The sequence below is a fragment of the Schistocerca serialis genome, chromosome 1 (genome assembly GCF_023864345.2).
Source record: "Schistocerca serialis cubense isolate TAMUIC-IGC-003099 chromosome 1, iqSchSeri2.2, whole genome shotgun sequence".
Lineage (NCBI taxonomy): Eukaryota > Metazoa > Arthropoda > Insecta > Orthoptera > Acrididae > Schistocerca > Schistocerca serialis.
In genome coordinates, this window is record NC_064638.1 from 129,697,317 (window position 1) to 129,719,120 (window position 21,804).

The 21,804-nt window shown below is 43.3% G+C and overlaps 1 protein-coding gene across 1 annotated transcript in view; it reads left to right on the plus strand.

The window, feature by feature from the left end:
* LOC126464102 (rhotekin-like) overlaps positions 1-21,804 on the plus strand; it is a 755,639-nt gene that overhangs the window by 626,692 nt on the left and 107,143 nt on the right. The window lies entirely within an intron of this gene.

Below are 21,804 nucleotides of genomic sequence, written 5' to 3' on the forward strand. Positions count from 1 at the left end.
TGCCCCGACAGCTTCCCGCAGATGGTCATTTCGCTCTGCGGGCTTCTTTCACCAGCAGTCCAGTATTCTGTTACTTTTCAGTTTTCTTAACTGTCGATTTACACCACCTCATTTTTTTTTCAACTGACCTTCATTGACACACAAATGTTGACCAAAAAGTAGACAAAATACTGAACTTTCGTCCTATATCATTGACACAAATCTGTTGCACAATCTTAGACCATACTCTTGTGTCCAGACTTAGTGACGTATCTCGAACAGAATGATCTTCTCCATGCCAACCAGCATGGATTCAGAAAACGACGATGATGCGAAACCCAACTCGCGCTATCCTCATTTACATCTTGAAAGCCATGGATCTAGGCGGCCAGAGAGACGCACCAATTCGTGACTTCCAAAAAGCATTGCACTCAGCACACCACTGCTTACTCTCGATAGCTCGATCATATCATGTGTCATGCGAAATTTGCGACAGGATAGAAGTTTTCTGGATAAGGAGTATTCAGCATGTTTTCTGGGATGGAGAACCATCGACAAATTAATAGTTTTTTTTTAAGGGCACCAGTCAAGTTTTGTTCCAATTCCTACTAGTTTCCTGTTTTGTGTTCTCCATACGCAACTTTACAAATTACGAAGATGGATATACGTATGTAAAGGGTGACAATTAATGAACTATATGCAAAAACGTAAATTAGTTATAGATCACGGCCCACACAGACTTTATTCAACGTGTAAACGTCACTACAGATATTCGGATTTAGCTTATGACATGTTCGACATGCCTACCATCATTGGTGATGATGTAGCGCACACGAATATCGAAATTCTGCAGACCCGCTGAAGTGTCGGAACATCAATGCTGTCCATGACCTCCTGAATGGATGTTTTCAGCTCAGCAATAGTTTTGGGGTTATTGCGGTACACCTTGTATTTAATGTAGGCCCACAAAAAGGAGTCGGATGTATTCAGATCCGGAGAATATGGCGGCCAATCGAGGCCCATGCCAGTGGCCTCTGGATACCCCACAGCCAGAATGCGGTCCCTGAAGTGCTCCTCCACGATATCAAACACTCTCCTGCTTCGATGGTGTCGAGTTCCGTCTTGCATGAGCCACATATTGTCGAAACTGGGGTCACTTTGGATAATGCGGATGAAATCATCTTTCCGTGACTGGACATTGCACACCACACAGTCACCCGTTGAGGGTGAAGAAACCTCTCGATCACGAAATCCGGATCCTCTCTGTCCCCCAAATGCGCCAATTTTGCTTATTGAGGAACCCATCCAAATGAAAGTGGGCTTCGTTGCTAAACCAAATCATATTCGTATAAAAATTCCCATCATGACTCACGGCCAGCCGTACAGTTTGAACGTCCTAACTCGGGACCGATTTCAACCATACTGGGTACACGTATCATTTACTGTCTTGAAAGAATCGCTGTGAGGTTAAGAACCACCTTCCTGTTAAAGGAGGGGGGGGGGGGGGGGAGGGTGAAAAGTAGCGTAGCTCACGACGCGCAAATCGTCAGACTATATTCATCCAGTATTTGGGAATGAGAGCACTTACTGACTTAGAACAAAGTTTAAACATAATTTCATACCTTTTCGGAATTGTTCCTCATTGACACCCCCACAAAATGATGAAAGGAAAAAAGTTTATCGCTTACTACATGTTCGCTGTTCATGCAATAAAATTGCCCCATCAGATATGCCATTTTAATTCATTATTTCTTTATTACTAACAGTATTGTGGACACATTTTGCAGACAATATATTACGAAAATTATGTGACTATACAAAGCATAGTTGGGGAGATGTGACGTCATAAACACTGAGATGCTTGAGAAACTGCCGCATCTTGCATGACGTTTTAATCTATAGCTTCTTTGCTGCTAACTCTATCGCAAATTGCTGCACGGCACATAGTTTAGGAGTTATGTCGTAATAAACACTGAGCTGCGTGAAAACGAAACAGCAGGGCGAATTTCGATCCAGATAGAGGGGAAATTTGTATACAAATATGGGTGAAATATGTTCGTTATATGAGAAATATATGAGACATGTGCGCATGCAGGCAAAGCCACGTCTAAAAAGCTCCTCTTAAACCCCTGGGCCGGCCAGGGTGGCTGAGCGGTTGTAGGCGCTACAGTCTGGAACCGGGCGACCGCTACGGTCGCAGGTTCGAATCCTGCCTCGGGCATGGATGTGTGTGATGTCCTTAGTTTAGTTAGGTTTAAGTACTTCTAAGTTCTAGGGGACTGATGACCTCAGAAGTTAAATCCCATAGTGCTCAGAGCCATTTGAACCAAACCCCTGGATCGATTTCAACCAACACATATGACTTACTACCTGAAAAGAAATAGTGTGGGTACAAGAACCAGCACCTTTCTATTGGGGCGGGGTGCTAATTTGGGGAGAGAAGAGGAGTAGGTGGAGAGACAGAAAGGGGAAGTAGATGGAAAAAATCAGGGGGAAGAGGTATAGAGAGAGGGGAGAAGGAAATGGACAGAAAAAGGCAAGAGATGGACAAAACGGGGGAGGGGGGAGGAGGAAGGAAAAGAGGCGACGGGCAGAGTAAGGAGAAAGGAGAAGATGGACAGCGGCAGAGGGACGAAGAGATGGGCAGAGAGAGCAGGAGGAGTACATGGACAGAGAGAGGAAGTGAAGAGCTGATGGACCATAGGGAGAGGGGGAGGAGTAGATGAAGGGGAGGAGTGGATGGACTTTGAGGGGAAGGAGGAGATAGACAGAGAGATGATGATGATGATGGTGGTGATGATTGGTATGTGCGGCGCTCAATTGCGCGGTTATCAGCGCCCGTACAAATTCCCAACCTTTGCTCAGTCCAATATCGCCACTCTCGTGAATGATGATGAAATGATGAGGACAACACAAACATCCAGTCATCTCGTGGCAGGTGAAAATCCCTGACCCCGCCAGGAATCGAACCCGGGACCCCGTGCATAGACAGAGAGAGAGGAAGGAGCAGATGGACGGGAAGTGTGTGGTGGAGGAGGTGGACAGAGAGATGGAGTGAAGTACACAATGTTATATGTAAAAGAAAAATATATCGCGACACATACAAAAGCAACATAATCACGACAGCGAGGCGTAAAGGTGTGAAGTACGTAAACCAAAGTGCAAAAGAGATTCGAGCAAAACGATTGGGATTAATACAAGTGCAGGTGTGCTTCTCTCTTCAATGTTCCTTTCATGTGCATGTCTGATAACAGCTCAGTCTCAAAATACCCGACTTAAGGAAACTACAGGCAACCTTAATTTTAATCCAATTGACAGAGATGTAAGTAGTCAACCCACGTTTATCGTCTTAGAAACAAGAAGAAATGCTTGGAGTCATTTGGAGAGGAAAATTACTTTGAAATTTTCAACAAATTTTATGCTATTACCCAAAATTGCGCAAGAAATATATCTTGAGCTACTAATTTATATACGTGAAGTAAAGCAAAGGTGTCCACGGGGCGAGGAAAGCTGATCATACTTAGACTCTTTCAAGTATAATTTATGCAGCGGGACGAACAAAGAGGAGGTATGTCTCGCTGCATTTATCTCATCTCTTGCTATAATCATTAAGCGAATAGGGATGTTATGCTATTTGAAGATACCTAGCGATACGTTTACACCGACCGAGCGAAGTTCCGCAGTCGTTAGCACAATGGACTCGCACTCGGGAGGACGACGGTTCAAACCCGCATCCGGCCATCTTGATTTAGGTTTTCCGAGATTTCCCTAAACCGCTTCAGGCAAATACCGGGATGGTTCCTTTGGAAGGGCACGACCGACTTCCTTCCCCGTCCCTCCCCGTGCCGAAGGGCCCGATGACCTCGCTTTTTGTCCCCTCTCCCAAATCAACCAACCAACCGTCTACACCACCTGACCAAAAAGTTCTGAGACTGATTATGTTCATCAGCGCAGTAACTACGGTGGCAGCTTGGATAAACAAATGTAAAAACAGATGTGTATTCAGTCTGTCAGTAGTGAACCGCCAATGCTAAGTTGTGGATGTGCTGCCATAGTGTGGCATCGATGTTGTGTCGCAAGTCGCAATGTAGCAACGTCTCTAACTCAAGTGTTCAGGAATGTTTTGAAGAATAGAGGCCTGTGTACCAAGTTTGTCCCGCACACTTTGACTTCTGAACAAAAATAACTTGTCTGAAATATATAACACAGACAATTCTTTTCGGAAAAAATCATCAGAAAAGATCATCACAGGTTACGAGACTTGGTATTATTAGTACCAACCCACACAAAACGACGAAGTGCCGAATGGGTCTCTGATGGTTCGCCAAGACGGAAGGTGTGAATGTGAAGCGCGACTTGACAACCCAAAGGAGGCTTTTCCTGGCAGTGGTTGTATGAGCGTCCTGTGCGTTGTGCTCAAGTAGCGGGAGACAATGTACAACACATGAAGTATTAAAATCACCATCTTAGCTTTTCCCTATTTTTTACTAATCAAGTTTCGAATCTGTTTGGACTGACTTCATAGAGACAAAATTAGATGGGTCAGTTCAAACAGCACACCATAAGCTGTTCAGATGAAAATAAGACAGTACAGCGATTCGTTCCCTGTAAAGGAGTCCCATTATTGTGTGAAGACGCCCAATACTTAAAAAGGAAGGAAGATCAGAGTTCAATGTCGGCGCAGTTACTAGAGAATGGCACAAGCTCGTATTTAGAAGGATGGGGAAGGAGTCAGCCACGCGCTTTCAAAGGAATCATCCCGGCATTTGTGTGGAGCGATTAAAAAAATCACGGGAAACACAAATCTGTTGTCCAGACGGGGATCTGAACTGTTGTCCTCCCGAATGCAAGTCCAGTGTGCTCTTCCCTGCGCCACCTCGTTCAGTGCCCAAATACACCGTGGTTATACACCGAAGTGCCAAAGAAACTGGTATAGGCATGCGCATGCAAATACAGAGATATGTAAACAGGCAGAATACGGCGCTGCGGTGGGTAAAGCCTATACAGGGTGAGTCAACTAACGTTACCGCTGGATATATTTCGTAAACCACATCAAATACTGAGGAACCGATTCCACAGACCGAACGTGAGGAGAGGGGCTAGTGTAATTGTTTAATACAAACCATACAAAAATGCACGGAAGTATGTTTTTTAACACAAACCTACGCTTTTTTAAGTGGAACCACGTTAGTTTTGTTAGCACATCTGAACATATAAACAAATACGTAATCAGTGCCGTTTGTTGCATTGTAAAATGTTAATTACGTCCGGAGATATTGTAACCTAAAGTAGACGCTTGAAACCTCCGACGTTCAGTTGCGTGGTTTAACAAACACGGGCCACGGTCGGCGAGCAGCATCTGTAGGGACATGTTTACGATGACGACCGTGTTTACGAGTGTGGCTGTAGTGCACTGTTGTGGTTTGGTCTAGCTGTCGCAGTGTCCGCATGTAGCGCTTGCTGCTATTGTTATTCTGCATTCGTCTCCGCACGCAGACCAACCGTAGTACACCGTGTTACCAGACGTCTGTGATAGTGTAGTGTTGTAGGAACTGTGACCATGGTGTATTCGAACTCTGAAAAGGAGGAGATGATACTCATCTATGGCGAGTGTCGACGAAATGCAGCTGAAGCCTGCAGGGTGTATGCAGAACGGTACCCGGACAGAGAGCATCCAACGTGCCGCACATTGCAAAACATCTACCGCCAACTGTATGCAACAGGTATGGTCGTAGCACGCAAACGGGTCCGTAACAGACCCGTCACAGGAGAAGTGGGTGCAGTTGGTGAGTTAGCTGCTGTTGCCATGAACCCACACATGAGTACACGGGACATTGAGAGAGCCGGTGGACTGAGTCAAAGCAGTGTCATGCGCATACTGCATCGTCACCGCTTTCACCCGTTTCATGTGTCGCTACATCAGCAATTACATGGTGATGACTTTAATCATCGAGTGCAATTCTGTCAATGGGCATTAACAGAGAATGCGTTGCAGTTCTACCTGTTTACCGATGAAGCGGGTTTCACAAACCACGGGGCAGTGAATCTACGGAACATGCATTACTGGTCCGTGGACAATCCTCGCTGGCTCAGACAGGTAGAGCGACAGCGACCGTGGACTGTAAATGTATGGTGCGGAATCATTGGCGACCACCTCATTGGTCCTCACTTCATTGCAGGGGCCCAAACAGCTGCACCATACATCGCGTTTCTACAGAATGATCTGCCAACGTCGCTCGAAAATGTCTCACTGGAAACGCGTCGACGTATGTGGTATCCGCATGATTGTGCACTTGCACATTCCGCAATTAACACTAGGCTGACCCTTGACAGGATGTTCGACGGGCGTTTCATAGGACGTGGAGGACGCATAAATTTGCCAGCCGGTTCTCCTGATCTTACACCTCTGGACTTCTTTCTGTGGGGTACGTTAAAGGAGAATGTGTACCGTGATGTGCCTACAACCTCAGAGGATATGAAACAACGTATTGTGGCAGCCTGCGGCGACATTACACCAGATGTACTGCGGCGTGTACGATATTCATTACGCCAGAGATTGCAATTGTGTGCAGCAAATGATGGCCACCACATTGAACATCTATTGGCCTGACATGTCGGGACACACTCTATTCCACTCCGTAATTGAAAACGGAAACCACGTGTGTACGTGTACCTCACCCCTCATGGTAATGTACATGTGCGTCAGTGAAAAAGACTAATAAAAAGGTGTTAGCATGTGGACGTAATGTGCTGTTCCAGTCTCTTCTATACCTAAGGTCCATCACCGTTCCCTTTGGATCCCTACGTAATTCGGTGCTCTCCGATACACACTATCGAACAGCGGAGGAGTGGTACTCAAGCGTCAACTTTAGGGTACAATATCTCCGGATGTAATAACATTTTACAATGCAACAAACGGCACTGATTACGTATTTGTTTATATGTTCAGATGTGCTAACAAAACTAAAGGGGTTCCATTTAAAAAAACGTAGGTTTGTGTTAAAAAACATACTTCCGTGCATTTTTGTATGGTTTGTATTAAACAATTACACTAGCCCCTCTCCTCACGTTCGGTGTGTGGAATCGATTCGTCAGTGTTTGATGTGGTTTACGAAATATATCCAGCGGCAATGTTAGGTGACTCACCCTGTATAAGACAACCAGTGTCGAGGGCAGTTGTTAGATCGGCTACAATGGCGGGTTATCAAAATTTAAGTGATTTTGAACATGGTGTTATAGTCGGCGCAAGAGCAATGGGACACAGCGTCTCCGAGGTAGCGATGAAGTGGACATTTTCCCGCACGACCGTTTCACGAGTGTACCTGGAATATTAGAAATCCGATAAAACATCAAATCTTCGACATCGTTGCGGCCGGAAAAAGATCCTACATCGGACCGTTGGTGACAAGAAACATGTTGCCTGGTCGGACGAGTCTCGTTTCAAATTGTATCGAGCGGATGGACATGTACGAGTATGAAGACAACCATATCAATCGATGGACCCTGAATATCGGCAGGGGACTGTTCAAAGTGATGGACGCTCTATAATGGTGTGGGGCGTGTGCAGTTTGGACCCCTGATACGTTTAGATACGATTCTGACAGGTGACACGTACGCAAGCGTCCTGTCTGATGACGTGCATTCATTTAGTCCAGTGTGCATTCCAACGGACTTGGGCAATTCCATTAGGACAATGCGACACCCCACGCATCCAGAATTGCTACAGAGTGGCTCCAGGAAACTTTTCTGAGTTTAAACTCTTCCGTGGACCACCACACTCCCCGGACATGAACATTATTGAGCATATCTGGGATGCCTTGCAACGTGCTGTTCGGAAGGGATCTCCACCCCCTCGTACTCTTACGGATTTATGGACAGCCCTGCAGGATTCATGGTGTCAGTTCCCCCCAGCACTACTTCAGACATTAGTCGAGTCCATGTCATGTCGTGTTGTGGCACTTATGCGTGCTCGCGAGGCCCCTACACAATATTGGTCAGGTGTACCAGTTTCTTTGGCTCTTCAGTGTAATTAAAGTGCACTTACTCACAGAGGTCCAGTGTCGGCTGTAATTCCCGTGTGGCAGCGAAACTCGTCAGATATTCTAATGCGTTAATGAATAACCGATCTACGCTGGAAAAGAATTAGTTCCAATTTCGGTCACCATGTGCAAATCTGGCGCTTTGAATGCAAGAAAGATGTACTGAAATGTTTCCGTATGTAATGGATTAGGTACGGGACTTGGGCAGAAAAGGTCAAACATATGCGAAAGGCATAATGTTGGTGTTATTATTAACTGCCGCTTACACAGTTTGTCCAATACGAGCACCGACGAGATTGAACTAATTTTTTCTAGTGTAAATCAGTTCCACATCAACACATAAGAATGTCTACCCACTTTCGGTAATTACTGCCCACAATGGACTTCTGTGAGTAGCTGCTCTTTAATTATAACCACCTAGTACTTGAGTGGCAAACTACCGATAGAGCGAACGGGGAAGTGTTTTTGTCCAAGAGAGCCAGGTGTTAACGTTAGTTATTGGAAGCACTCGGGCTGGGACCACTGAAACTACTCGAGTTTGGGAGTCCTCAGGCAGACACACGTTGTACTTGCGAAATGCTGAATGTAAAATTGAAGTTTCCGCATCTGGAAAATATAGCCCAGTGTAACTGCTTCAACTGAATTAATGGATCACATACGGAAAAGTAAAATAAATTTACAATGAATGAAATATGAACGCTCTTAGAAGGGCAAAAGTAATATCTCAGTGTATTGACGTCATGCAGAATGTTTCTCTTCCTAGAATATCTGTACACAAGGGCTTTTAATTTATACAGCTGACACTGGATGTCTTCTGTAAGGAAAGCACTACCTGTATCTACGAGTAAATGTACCACGAAGGGACTGACCCAAAGGTCCTTACGAAGTACGTAGCTTTTAGTCGACTACTTAAACGAAATCCCCAAATACATTACTGAATGGAGAATATTTTCCCGCAAGTGAACAGCATAAAATAAACGTCATACATAATACAGTTATTTGCCCTCATTCACAGATTTTGGAAAATTCTATGATGGATTTTTTTTACTTAGGTGACAGCTAGGGACCAGTCCACGTTAGAAATCACTGAGCTTTCCTAATTGACTCATTCTGCTGTTACCGCTTCTCATCTGAGAAGACTATACACCATGCCTCCCTTTTTGCTGGCGGGTCCAGCTCTTGCGAGACCTAGTGGTCAGTTCCGCATTACGTGGTGCAGACCGGATACTTTTGATGAGATAGTGTATAATGTAGATCGTCGCCCGTGTGTGATGTACCACCTCTCCATCTACATCTGTACCCTGCAAGTCACCCTGAGACGTGTAGCGCAGGGTACTTCTGGTAGCAATACCACCTCCCCCTTCCCTGTTCCATTCGCGAATTGTGCGTGGCAGGAACGACTTTCAAGTAAACCTCCGTATGAATTCCAAGTTCCCTGATTGTTGCGTCGTGGTCATTCCGCGAAATGTATGTAGGTGGAAGTAAATGCTGAACCGATTCTTCTCGGAACGTACCTTCCCGGAAATTCAGGCTGGGACGCACGAAGTCTCTCTGCGTGCGTCTTTGATGTTAACAGACGAAATTTGTAACAATATGAGAATATAATTATTTGATGATGCTAATGACAACATACACTACTGGCCACCAAGAAGAAATGCAGATGATAAACGGGTATTCATTGGACAAATATATTATACTAGAACTAACATGTGATTACATTTTCGCGCAATTTGGGTGCATAGATCTTGAGAAATCAGTACCCAGAACAACCACCTCTGGCCGTAATAACGGCCTTGATACGCCTGGGCATTGAGTCAAGCAGAGCTTGGATGGCGTGTACAGGTACAGCTGCCCACGCAGCTTCAACACGATACCACAGTTCATCAAGAGTAGTAACTGGCGTATTGTGACGAGCCAGTTGCTCGGCCACCATTGACCAGACGATTTCAATTGGTGAGAGATCTGGAGAATGTGCTGGCCAGGGCAGCAGTCGAACATTTTCTGTATCCAGTAAGGCCCGTACAGGACCAGCAACATGCGGTCGTGCATTATCCTGCTGAAATGTAGGGTTTCGCAGGGATCGAATGAAGGGTGGAGCCACGGGTCGTAACATCTGAAATGCAACGTCCACTGTTCAAAGTGCCGTCGATGAGAACAAGAGGTGACCGAGACGTGTAACCAATGGCACACCATACCATCACGCAGGGTGATGGCGATGACGAATACACGGTTCCAACCTGCGTTCACCGCGATGTCGCCAAACACGGATGCAACCATCATGATGCTGTAAACAGAACCTATATTCATCCGAAAAAATGACGTTTTGCCATTCGTGCACCCAGGTTCGTCGTTGAGTACACCATCGCAGGCGCTCCTGTCTGTGATGCAGCGTCAAGGGTAACCGCAGCCATGGTCTACGAGCAGATAGACCATGCTGCTGCAAACGTCATCGAACTGTTCGTGCAGATGGTTGTTGTCTTGCAAACGTCCCCATTTGTTGACTCAGGGATCGAGACGTGGTTGCACGATCCGTTACAGCCATGCGGATAAGATGCCTGTCACCTCGACTGCTAGTGATACGAGGCCGTTGGGATTCAGCATGGCGTTCCGTATTACCCTCGTGAACCCACCGATTCTATATCCTGCTAACAGTCATTGGATCTCGAGCAACGCGAGCAGCAATGTCGCGATACGATAAACCGCAATCGCGATAGACTACAATCCGACCTTTATCAAAGTCGGAAACGTGATGGTACATTTTTCTCCTCCTTACACGAGGCGTTACAACAACGTTTCACCAGGCAACGCCGGTCAACTGCTGTTTGTGTATGAGAAATCGGTTGTAAACTTTCCTCATGTCAGCACGTTGTATGTGTCGCCACCGGCGCCAACCTTGTGTAAATGCTCTGAAAAGCAAATCATTTGCATATCACAGCATCTTCTTGCTGTCGGTTAAATATCGCGTCGGTAGCACGTCATCTTCGTGGAGTAGCAATTGTAATGACCAGTAATGTAAAACTGTCAGATTTATACATACTACTGACAATTACGGATTTTCTAGTGTGACAGCATCGACTAAAAAGTAAACTAATCTCCGCCCTAGCAGGCCATGAAGGCCCAACGGTACAGACCGGACGCCGTGTCATCCTCAGCACACAGGCGTCACTGGATGCGGATGGGCATGTGATCAGCACACCGCTCTCTCGGCCGTATGTCAGTCTAGGAGACGGAGCAGCTGCTTCTCGATCAAGTAGCTCCTCAGTCTGCCTCACAAGGGCTGAGTGCATCCCGCTTGGCAACAACGCTCGGCATATCGGACGATCACCCATCCAATTTCTAGCGCAGTCCGACAGCGCATAACTTCCGTGATCTGAGGGGAACCGGTGTTACCACCGCGGCAACGCAGTTGGCTCTTAACAGTATCGGTTTAGTTCTTGAAAGCTTTCGTTTACTCCAGGATTTCATTTCTCGAGTTTTTATGTTATCATTAATAACATCAACTTTGACTAGTTGTGGTCTCTGAAAATCCTGTTCATAAAGCTGACTGAAGAACGATCTTCTATATGAACTGTTAGTACTTTATGAATTAACAGTTCAAATAGTAGATCTGTTCTTCAGTCAGTTTGGATCTAACTTTTTGTTTTCAACCTAAAGGATGTCCCAAATCCTTAGGGTTAAAACTGTGGTGTCACCGCCAGACACCACACTTGCTAGGTGGTAGCCTTTAAATCGTCCGCGGTCCGTTAGTATACGTCGGACCCGCGTGTCGCCACTATCAGTGATTGCAGACCGAGCGCCGCCACACGTCAGGTCTAGAGAGACGTCCTAGCACTCGACCCTGTTGTACAGCCGACTTTGCTAGTGATGGTTCACTGACAATTACGCTCTCATTAGCCGAGACGATAGTTAGCATAGCCTTCAGCTACGTCATTTGCTACGACCTAGCAAGGCGCCATTGTCAATTCCTATTTATCTTGTGATGCATGTACAGTCAGACCGATGTTCACCAATTATGGATTAAAGTTAAGTATTCCTGAAGCTACGTACTTTTCTTGATAGTATAATTACTTTACCTGTTCCAGACCTCACGCCAGCCTGCGTGAGCTTAAACGCGTGCCTTTCGGCTTCCTCCAAACCCCGTGAATTGGCTCCTGCCAATTCACAACAAAAACTATGCAAACGAATGACCATAATGGATATTTTAGGAGGTACGAACTCGCGACTTTTTTGGCATTAACTGACCAAAAGACGTTAGTCAAGACGCAAATACTACCTGCTATAACTGAATTTTATTTACTATTTTCACATATTAATGAAAATCACTGTTTAAACAAGTTAATAGCTAAATAGCACCCCGTGTTTTGCGTCCCTTCGCAGTAAGGAAATGCAGTAGCTCATCCGCTGTTTGCCATATCATTTGGATAGTGAAGGCGATTGAGGGGGAGCGCAGATCGTTCAGACTTAGTGCTTCTTCTCGACCTCGGTCTCATATTTAGCTGGTTAGGCGCTCTCATCTAGGCAGTTGAGTGCTCGGTAAACCTGCGCGCCACAGATTCGCTTTACACAATCAGAGATAATATGCTAAAAAGGCATTTAGACAATAATACTATTGCGCAGAAAAAGTTCAACGTTTTGACATCCACTTGTACGTTTTTAATCATTACTTGTCGTGTTTAGAGACAAAAGATACGCAGAAGGACATTTGTGCAACAAAACAGAGAGATGTTGTGTTCTGCATCTGTGCACACTCGCAAGGAATTTATTCTTCCCCACGCAATACAGTATCTACAGTCCGCTGTCCCAAACCCGTTGCTGAAATCTACGTTCGTGATTCTGAAGTCTATGTTGAAGAAGCCTTCGTGCTTTTCTTATGAAAACTGATGTAAGTGGATATACACGATGTAACGGGTACAGCTGCAGATTTATTTGATTTGGTACCTCAGTATGTACACATATGAGTGAGCAGGTTGTTTTTTTTCTGCGTCGAGCAATCTTCCCACAGACACGTCACAAGATTGACGACCTGATGTGTTTCTGCGTGTTTGCAACTGAACCACTAAATGGGCTGCACTAGTCAGTATAGACTAAGCGTATTGTGTCCACGCGTCCATACTTCAACACCTGACCTGCTGCCCAGGATAAAAATAAGCCTTACTGGCTTACTTTTGCCACGTGTACTTGGAGGTACTAACCAAGCTAACAACACACGATTTGTTATAGCTATAATGATAGTCTGCAGATGACGTAAATACTGATGCAATGTTCAGTACACCGTCCTCTGTTACTAACAGAAATATCTGCACTTATAGCCGATGCACCCTGTACAATGGTAGCAACTCAGACGACAGACTATTACTAGTTTCTTAGACAAAGAGTGTGATTAGATCGACATTGGGTGTTGTGCAGTGGGCCAGCTCCTCACTCACATAAAAACATAGAAATGCTAAAAAACCTCATAATATGCCTCGGAAAAATTGGGACTTTCGATGACGAAATGGCGATGAGAAACGGAAAATGATGTTTGGTTGCTGGAATGTGCAAGGTATTTCCTCTAAAATAAATTTACTACCTGCAGAACTTGACATGTTTAACATGGATGTTGTCGTACTCTCTGAAACAAAGAAGAAAGGCCAAGGAGAAGAAGAACAGGATAATTATGTACATATCTGGAGTAATTATGTACATATCTGGAGTGGGGTGCCAAAAGCAGTAAGAACCAAAGCAGGAGTCTCCATTATGATAAAGAAATCATGGAACAAAAGAATCACAAATTGGACATTCATTAATCAACGTATTATAACTGTTGAAATGACATTATTTGCTAGGGAAGTTGTGATTATTGGCGTATATGCACCCACGAACGACACAAAAGATAAGGAGAAAGATACATTCTGGGCCACCCTCAGGGAGACTATTGAAAAAATCCCAAGAAGAAAGGAAGTGATTATCATGGGAGATATGAATGGAAACGTAGAAACTAGAGAATCCTGTAGAATAGTAGGAAAACATGGAGAGGACGAATATAATGACAGTGAGGAACGATTGATTGCAATTTGTGAACAATTTGATCTAAAAATTACCAACACATTTTTCAGACATAAGGACATTCATTAATAAATCTGCAACGGAACACTAAAGAACTTCGTTCTATAATAGATTATATTAATATTAGGCAAACAAGTAGTTTCAAGGCAGTAGACGTGAGATATTATAAAGGAGCCCAGTGTGGATCAGACCACTATCTAGTAAAAATTAAGTCTTTTTGGCCATGGAAGAATGCAAGGAATGATACAAGTAACATAAATAAAACGGACCGGACTGAGAAAGATGAAAATTTACCTTTTAATATCGACAGCCTACAAGACGAAAGTATCAGAACATTCTTTGCGGCCAGGATGGAAAGGAAACTGGTTGAATCATCTGAAGGAAGTACAGAGGAAATATATGGCTACATAAAAACTAATGTGAAAATCATAGCAACAGAGGTGTTGGATAAAAAATATAGCAACCACAACCGTGTAGCAGAGTGGTGGTCAGAGGAAATAGAGGTCCTCTTTAGAGAAAAACGAAATGCGTTCCTTCAATGGTTGAATGATAAATCAGAAGAAACAAGATCAATATACAAGGAAAAGAAGTATGAAGTGATGAAAAAAATAAGAATGGCAAAAAATGAAGCATCGTAAAGAACATGTGCCAAGGTGAATAACAAACTAGGATTTGGGAGAGCAAAAGAAGCATGGTCAGTATTAAAAAGGCTTCGACAGGATACAAAAGGCAAAACCAATCTCCAACTGATAGCACAAAAGGAATGGGAAGAGTATTTCCAAAAATTATTAAATGAGGACAGAGAAGAACATCTAGAAGAAGGAACAGTGGGAGAAAAAGGACATGAAGATAATGAGGTCCAGATTTTAGAAAGTGAAGTACTTCAGGCGTTGAGAACAGGAAAGAATGGTAAATCACCGGGACCAGGAAATATCAATCTAGAGTGTCTGAAATATGGTGGTGACAAAATCGTGAAACTCGTAACACAGCTCTTCAACAAAATGATACATGGAGATTCAATACCCAACGAGATGAAGCTAGGTTGCATTAATACAATATTTAAGAAAGGGTATCGCAAAATTTGTTCAAATTATCGAGGAATTTGTGTTACAAACACATTAATGAGAATTTTTGCGAAAGCAATTAAAAACAAACTGGAAAAAAATTTTAGAACCCAAGAAGAACAATCTGGACTCACGGCTGGGAGATTAGGTGTAGACCATATTCTCACATTATGACAGATTTTGGAGAAACATAGGGAAAAATTAAAAAATATAGGATTAATTTTCATAGCTCTAGAAAAAGCGTATGATATTGTTCCAAGAAAATTACTTCGTAGAGCACTACATATGGCAAACATAAACCCTTCCTTGATTACAATAATACAACAGATGTATAAAGATAACATTTGCCAAGTGAAAGTTGGTAATAAACTTTCACAGAAATTTAGAACAAGCAAAGGCCTTTCACAGGGCTGTCCCATGTCACCATCATTATTTAAAACCTGTATAGATATTAGCCTTAGAACATGGTCTCGTAAATGTAATAGTATGGGATTAGAAATAAGAGATGGAGTTTACGTACATCATTTATTGTTTGCTGATGATCAAGTAGTCGTAGCACAAGATGGGGAGGATGCTAACTATATGTGAAAACAACTAGCAATATCATACAAAACTTGGGGTTTGAAGATTGATTACCAAAAAACAGAATACTTGACTAATGATTCAGATGAGGTATACATTGAAGGAAAGAAAATCAAAAACACTTTCTGTTATTTGAGATCCATTTTAGAAATCGAGGGAAAATCAGAGTCAGAAATCAATAAAAGAATTAGCAGCGGACGGAAGGTCATTAGGATGCTTAACTCAGTCTTATGGAGCAGGAATGTAATGGACAGAACTAAAAAATTAATATACTGAATATATGACGTAATGGATAGGAAGAAATTACAGTGGTACGGGCATGAACGACGAATGGAGAAAGTCAGAATACCAAAATTGATACTAGAGTGGGAACCGGAGGGGAGAAGAAGAAGAGGACGACCTATGACCACCTGGCTCCAAAATGTACAGCACATAATGAGGAGAATGGGCGCAGAGGGAAAGGACACACAAGATCGAAACACCTGGAGGAATATTTTGAAAATATAGTTTAAAAACGTTTATTCTTTGTATTGTAATTTTCGAGTAAATTATTATGTTGGAGTTAAGCCTCTGTAATGCGGAAAAGCTTAAAATAATAAATAATAAAAATTAATACAGAAGTTGGCATATTTTTCTAAACACTTACGACATTTCGAATGAACCACAATGAAGGATAGGAATCTGCGTTAAATGAAAGACTATTATTATTATTTACATTTGAATTGAGTCACTATGAACTATTAGTTAACAGTCAATATCGTTTTCCATTTTTAGCTCTTGTTCGTCTGCCAGCTTTGATGTCATGCCAGTATCTCTTGATCCCAGCACTCAATGCTTTCTTCCGGTCTTCTGCCAGGAGTTCCCTTTAATCTTTTTAGTTCTTCTCTCAAAACTTCGGCAGGTTTTTACCATTTGTCTAAATTCATTCCTATTCATGAATTTGGGATACCGATCTCTTTACGATCTTTAACACATTCTTGGAACTATCCCAATCTTTTTTGCCTTTGGCTTTATGATATTCCAGATTTTCTTTATTTGATGAACACTGGACATTCTGAAGATGCGCCCACAGAACAACAACCTTTTCTTCTTAATCGATGATTGTACTGGTTCTATATTTCTGTACAGTTCTTTGTTTGTTCTCACATGTTCCCATTAATCCGTCTGTCGCCTAAAATCATCCGTAATAGCCTGCGTTCTCTTTTGAGTCATGTATCGTCAGTCCTAGTCTACTATCAGTCAAAGTCTCCGAAGACATGCAATCCCTCTGGTTTGACAACTGCACCGTAGTGTCGCAACTTGGCCCCAGAGCTCAGTGACTTCTTAATCTTGAAGTTTTTCGGTAGGTGATATGCTCGATGCAGTTTGCGGAACCTAAGGTAGATCGCTTCCTGTTCTTATCCATTCTGTTGGATTACCATTGCTGGATATACGATTAGTCTTCCAACCATCCATTCTGATCTACCGCTGATTTTGGCCATGTATTTTGTCTTCTCAAGTGGGATCTGTAATCCTACTTTTTCATCTGTCTCTATCAATCGATCAGTCTTTACAAATGCTGAGTTAATATTGCTGACAAAAATGTCTACGTCACTTGCAAGGGCCAAGCAAACAATGTACGAATAACAGTTTCAGGTTGACCGTTCTTTATTTCCCTCTTCTTCGCTTCCTCCATTCTCTTACCCCATTCTCAAAGGACCTTTTCCAAGACACCGTTAAAAAGAACTGGACAGAGTCCATCATTTTGTTTGAGGCCAGTTTTGATTTCAAACGGGTGTGAAGTCTCACCTAAGACGATTATTACCGACTGTTACTGCCTTATATGTACCTGATTTGTTCCATAAAGTTTACTTAACATATGGTGTTGTGGCTCACATGGAGACACAAAGCTTTGCCATAAACGAAAATGTGTTTTTAATGCATGGTCCATGAACCATGGACCTTGCCGTTGGTGGGGAGGCTTGCGTGCCTCAGCGATACAGATAGCCGTACCGTAGGTACAACCACAACGGAGGGGTATCTGTTGAGAGGCCAGACAAACGTGTGGTTCCTGAAGAGGGGCAGCAGCCTTTTCAGTAGTTGCAAGGGCAACAGTCTGGATGATTGACTGATCTGGCCTTGTAACAATAACCAAAACGGCCTTGCTGTACTGGTACTGCGAACGGCTGAAAGCAAGGGGAAACTACGGCCGTAATTTTTCCCGAGGGCATGCAGCTTTACTGTATGATTAAATGATGATGGCGTCCTCTTGGGTAAAATATTCCGGAGGTAAAATAGTCCCCCATTCGGATCTCCGGGCGGGGACTACTCAAGAGGATGTCGTTATCAGGAGAAAGAAAACTGGCGTTCTACGGATCGGAGAGTGGAATGTCAGATCCCTTAATCGGGCAGGTAGGTTAGAAAATTTGAAAAGGGAAATGGATAGGTTAAAGTTAGATATTGTGGGAATTAGTGAAGTTCGGTGGCAGGAGGAACAAGACTTCCGGTCAGGTGACTACAGGGTTATAAACACAAAGTCAAATAGGGGTAATGCAGGAGTAGGTTTAATAATGAATAGGAAAATAGGAATTCGGGTAAGCTACTACAAACAGCATAGTGAACGCATTATTGTGGCCAAGATAGATACAAAGCCCACACCTACTACAGTAGTACAAGTTTATATGCCAACTAGCTCTGCAGATGACGAAGAAATTGAAGAAATGTATGATGAAATAAAAGAAATTATTCAGATAGTGAAGGGAGACGAAAATTTAATAGTCATGGGTGACTGGAATGCGAGTGTAGGAAAAGGGAGAGAAGGAAACGTAGTAGGTGAATATGGATTGGGGGGAAGAAATGAAAGAGGAAGCCGCCTGGTAGAATTTTGCACAGAGCACAACTTAATCATAGCTAACACTTGGTTTAAGAATCATGATAGAAGGTTGTATACATGGAAGAACCCTGGAGATACTAAAAGGTATCAGATAGATTATATAATGGTAAGACAGAGATTTAGGAACCAGGTTTTAAATTGTAAGACATTTCCAGGGGCAGATGTGGACTCTGACCACAATCTATTGGTTATGACCTGTAGATTAAAACTGAAGAAACTGCAAAAAGGTGGGAATTTAAGGAGATGGGACCTGGATAAACTGAAAGAACCAGAGGTTGTACAGAGTTTCAGGGAGAGCATAAGGGAACAATTGAAAGGAATGGGGGAAAGAAATACAGTAGAAGAAGAATGGGTAGCTCTGAGGGATGAAGTAGTGAAGGCAGCAGACGATCAAGTAGGTAAAAAGAAGAGGGTTAGTAGAAATCCTTGGGTAACAGAAGAAATATTGAATTTAATTGATGAAAGGAGAAAATATAAAAATGCAGTAAATGAAGCAGGCAAAAAGGAATACAAACGTCTCAAAAATGAGATCGACAGAAAGTGCAAAATGGCTAAGCAGGGATGGCTAGAGGACAAACGTAAGGATGTAGAGGCTAATCTCACTAGGGGTAAGATAGATACTGCCTACAGGAAAATTAAAGAGACCTTTGGAGATAAGAGAACCACATGTATGAACATCAAGAGCTCAGATGGAAACCCAGTTCTAAGCAAAGAAGGGAAAGCAGAAAGGTGGAAGGAGTATATAGAGGGTCTATACAAGGGCGATGCACTTGAGGACAATATTATGGAAATGGAAGAGGATGTAGATGAAGATGAAATGGGAGATACGATACTGCGTGAAGAGTTTGACAGAGCACTGAAAGACCTGAGTCGAAACAAGGCCCCCAGAGTAGACAACATTCCATTGGAACTACTGACGGCCTTGGGAGAGCCAGTCATGACAAAACTCTACCATCTGGTGAGCAAGATGTATGAAACAGGCGAAATACCCTCAGACTTCAAGAAGAATATAATAATTCCAATCCCAATGAAAGCAGGTGTTGACAGATGTGAAAATTACCGAACAATCAGTTTAATAAGCCACAGCTGCAAAGTACTAACACGAATTCTTTACAGACGAATGGAAAAACTAGTAGAAGCTGACCTCGGGGAAGATCAGTTTGGATTCCGTAGAAATACTGGAACACGTGAGGCAGTACTGACCTTACGACTTATCTTAGAAGAAAGATTAAGGAAAGGCAAACCTACGTTTCTAGCATTTGTAGACTTAGAGAAAGCTTTTGACAATGTTGACTGGAATACTCTCTTTCAAATTCTAAAGGTGGCAGGGGTAAAATACAGGGAGCGGAAGGCTATTTACAACTTGTACAGAAACCAGATGGCAGTTATAAGAGTTGAGGGACATGAAAGGGAAGCAGTGGTTGGGAAGGGAGTAAGACAGGGTTGTAGCCTCTCCCCGATGTTATTCAATCTCTATATTGAGCAAGCAGTAAAGGAAACAAAAGAAAAATTTGGAGTAGGTATTAAAATCCATGGAGAAGAAATAAAAACTTTGAGGTTCGCCGATGAAATTGTAATTCTGTCAGAGACAGCAAAGGACTTGGAAGAGCAGTTGAACGGAATGGATGGTGTCTTGAAGGGAGGATATAAGATGAACATCAACAAAAGCAAAACGAGGATAATGGAATGTAGTCGAGTTAAGTCGGGTGATGGTGAGGGTATTAGATTAGGAAATGAGACACTTAAAGTAGTAAAGGAGTTTTGCTATTTGGGGAGCAAAATAACTGATGATGGACGAAGTAGAGAGGATATAAAATGTAGACTGACAATGGCAAGGAAAGCGTTTCTGAAGAAGAGAAATTTGTTAACATCGAGTATAGATTTAAGTGTCAGGAAGTTATTTCTGAAAGTATTTGTATGGAGTGTAGCCATGTATGGAAGTGAAACATGGACGGTAAATAGTTTGGACAAGAAGAGAATAGAAGCTTTTGAAATGTGGTGCTACAGAAGAATGCTGAAGATTAGATGGGTAGATCACATAACTAATGAGGAAGTATTGAATAGGATTGGGGAGAAGAGAAGTTTGTGGCACAACTTGACCAGAAGAAGGGATCGGTTGGTAGGACATGTTCTGAGGCATCAAGGGATCACCAATTTAGTATTTGAGGGCAGCATGGAGGGTAAAAATCATACGGGGAGACCAAGAGATGAATACACTAAGCAGATTCAGAAGGATGTAGGTTGCAGTAGGTACTGGGAGATGAAGAAGCTTGCACAGGATAGAGTAGCATGGAGAGCTGCATCAAACCAGTCTCAGGACTGAAGACCACAACAACAACAACAACTATTTATTTTGTTATTCCAAAAGTTTTCAGAATACACTGGCAGAAAAAATCACAACACCAAAAAATAAATAAATAAACGTAGAGGAATGAAATTTAGGAAATACATACTCTACTGGTCATTAAAATTGCTACACCACGAAGATGACGTACTACCGACGCGATTTTAACCGACAGGAAGAAGATGCTGTGATATGCAAATGATTTGCTTTTCAGAGCATTCACACAAGGTTGGCGCCGGTGGCGACACCTACAACGTGCTGACATGAGGAAAGTTTACAACCGATTTCTCATACACAAACAGCAGTTGACCGGCGTTGCCTGGTGAAACGTTGTTGTGACGCCTCGTGTAAGGAGGAGAAATACGTACCATCACGTTACCGACTTTGATAAAGGTCGAATTGTAGCCTATCGCGATTGCGGTTTATCGTATCGCGACATTGCTGCTCGCGTTGCTCGAGATCCAATGACTGTTAGCAGAATATGGAATCGGTGGGTTCAGGAGGGTAATACGGAACGCCGTGCTGGAGCCCAACGGCCTCGTATCACTAGCAGTCGAGATGACAGGCATCTTATCCCCCCCCCCCCCCCCCCAGGGGATCCACAACTCTTTTGTGGCTACGTGCGTAGCGAGCACGGGACCCCGAGCTAATGTGGCCTTCCTTCCTTTCCGGGCTGCATAGCTTCCCTTTCCGCATTCTTCCCCATCCCCCATCTTCGCCCCCCCCCCTCACCTCTGGCTCTTTCATTCCCTTTCTCCCCCTCTGGGAATATGGTTTGTGCCTACGTCTGGAGATGGATGCTTGTAGATGTACCACATTCTTCGCCTTCCTTGCTTGTATGTCTTCATCCTTCCTTTGTCCTTCTCTTTTCCTTACCTC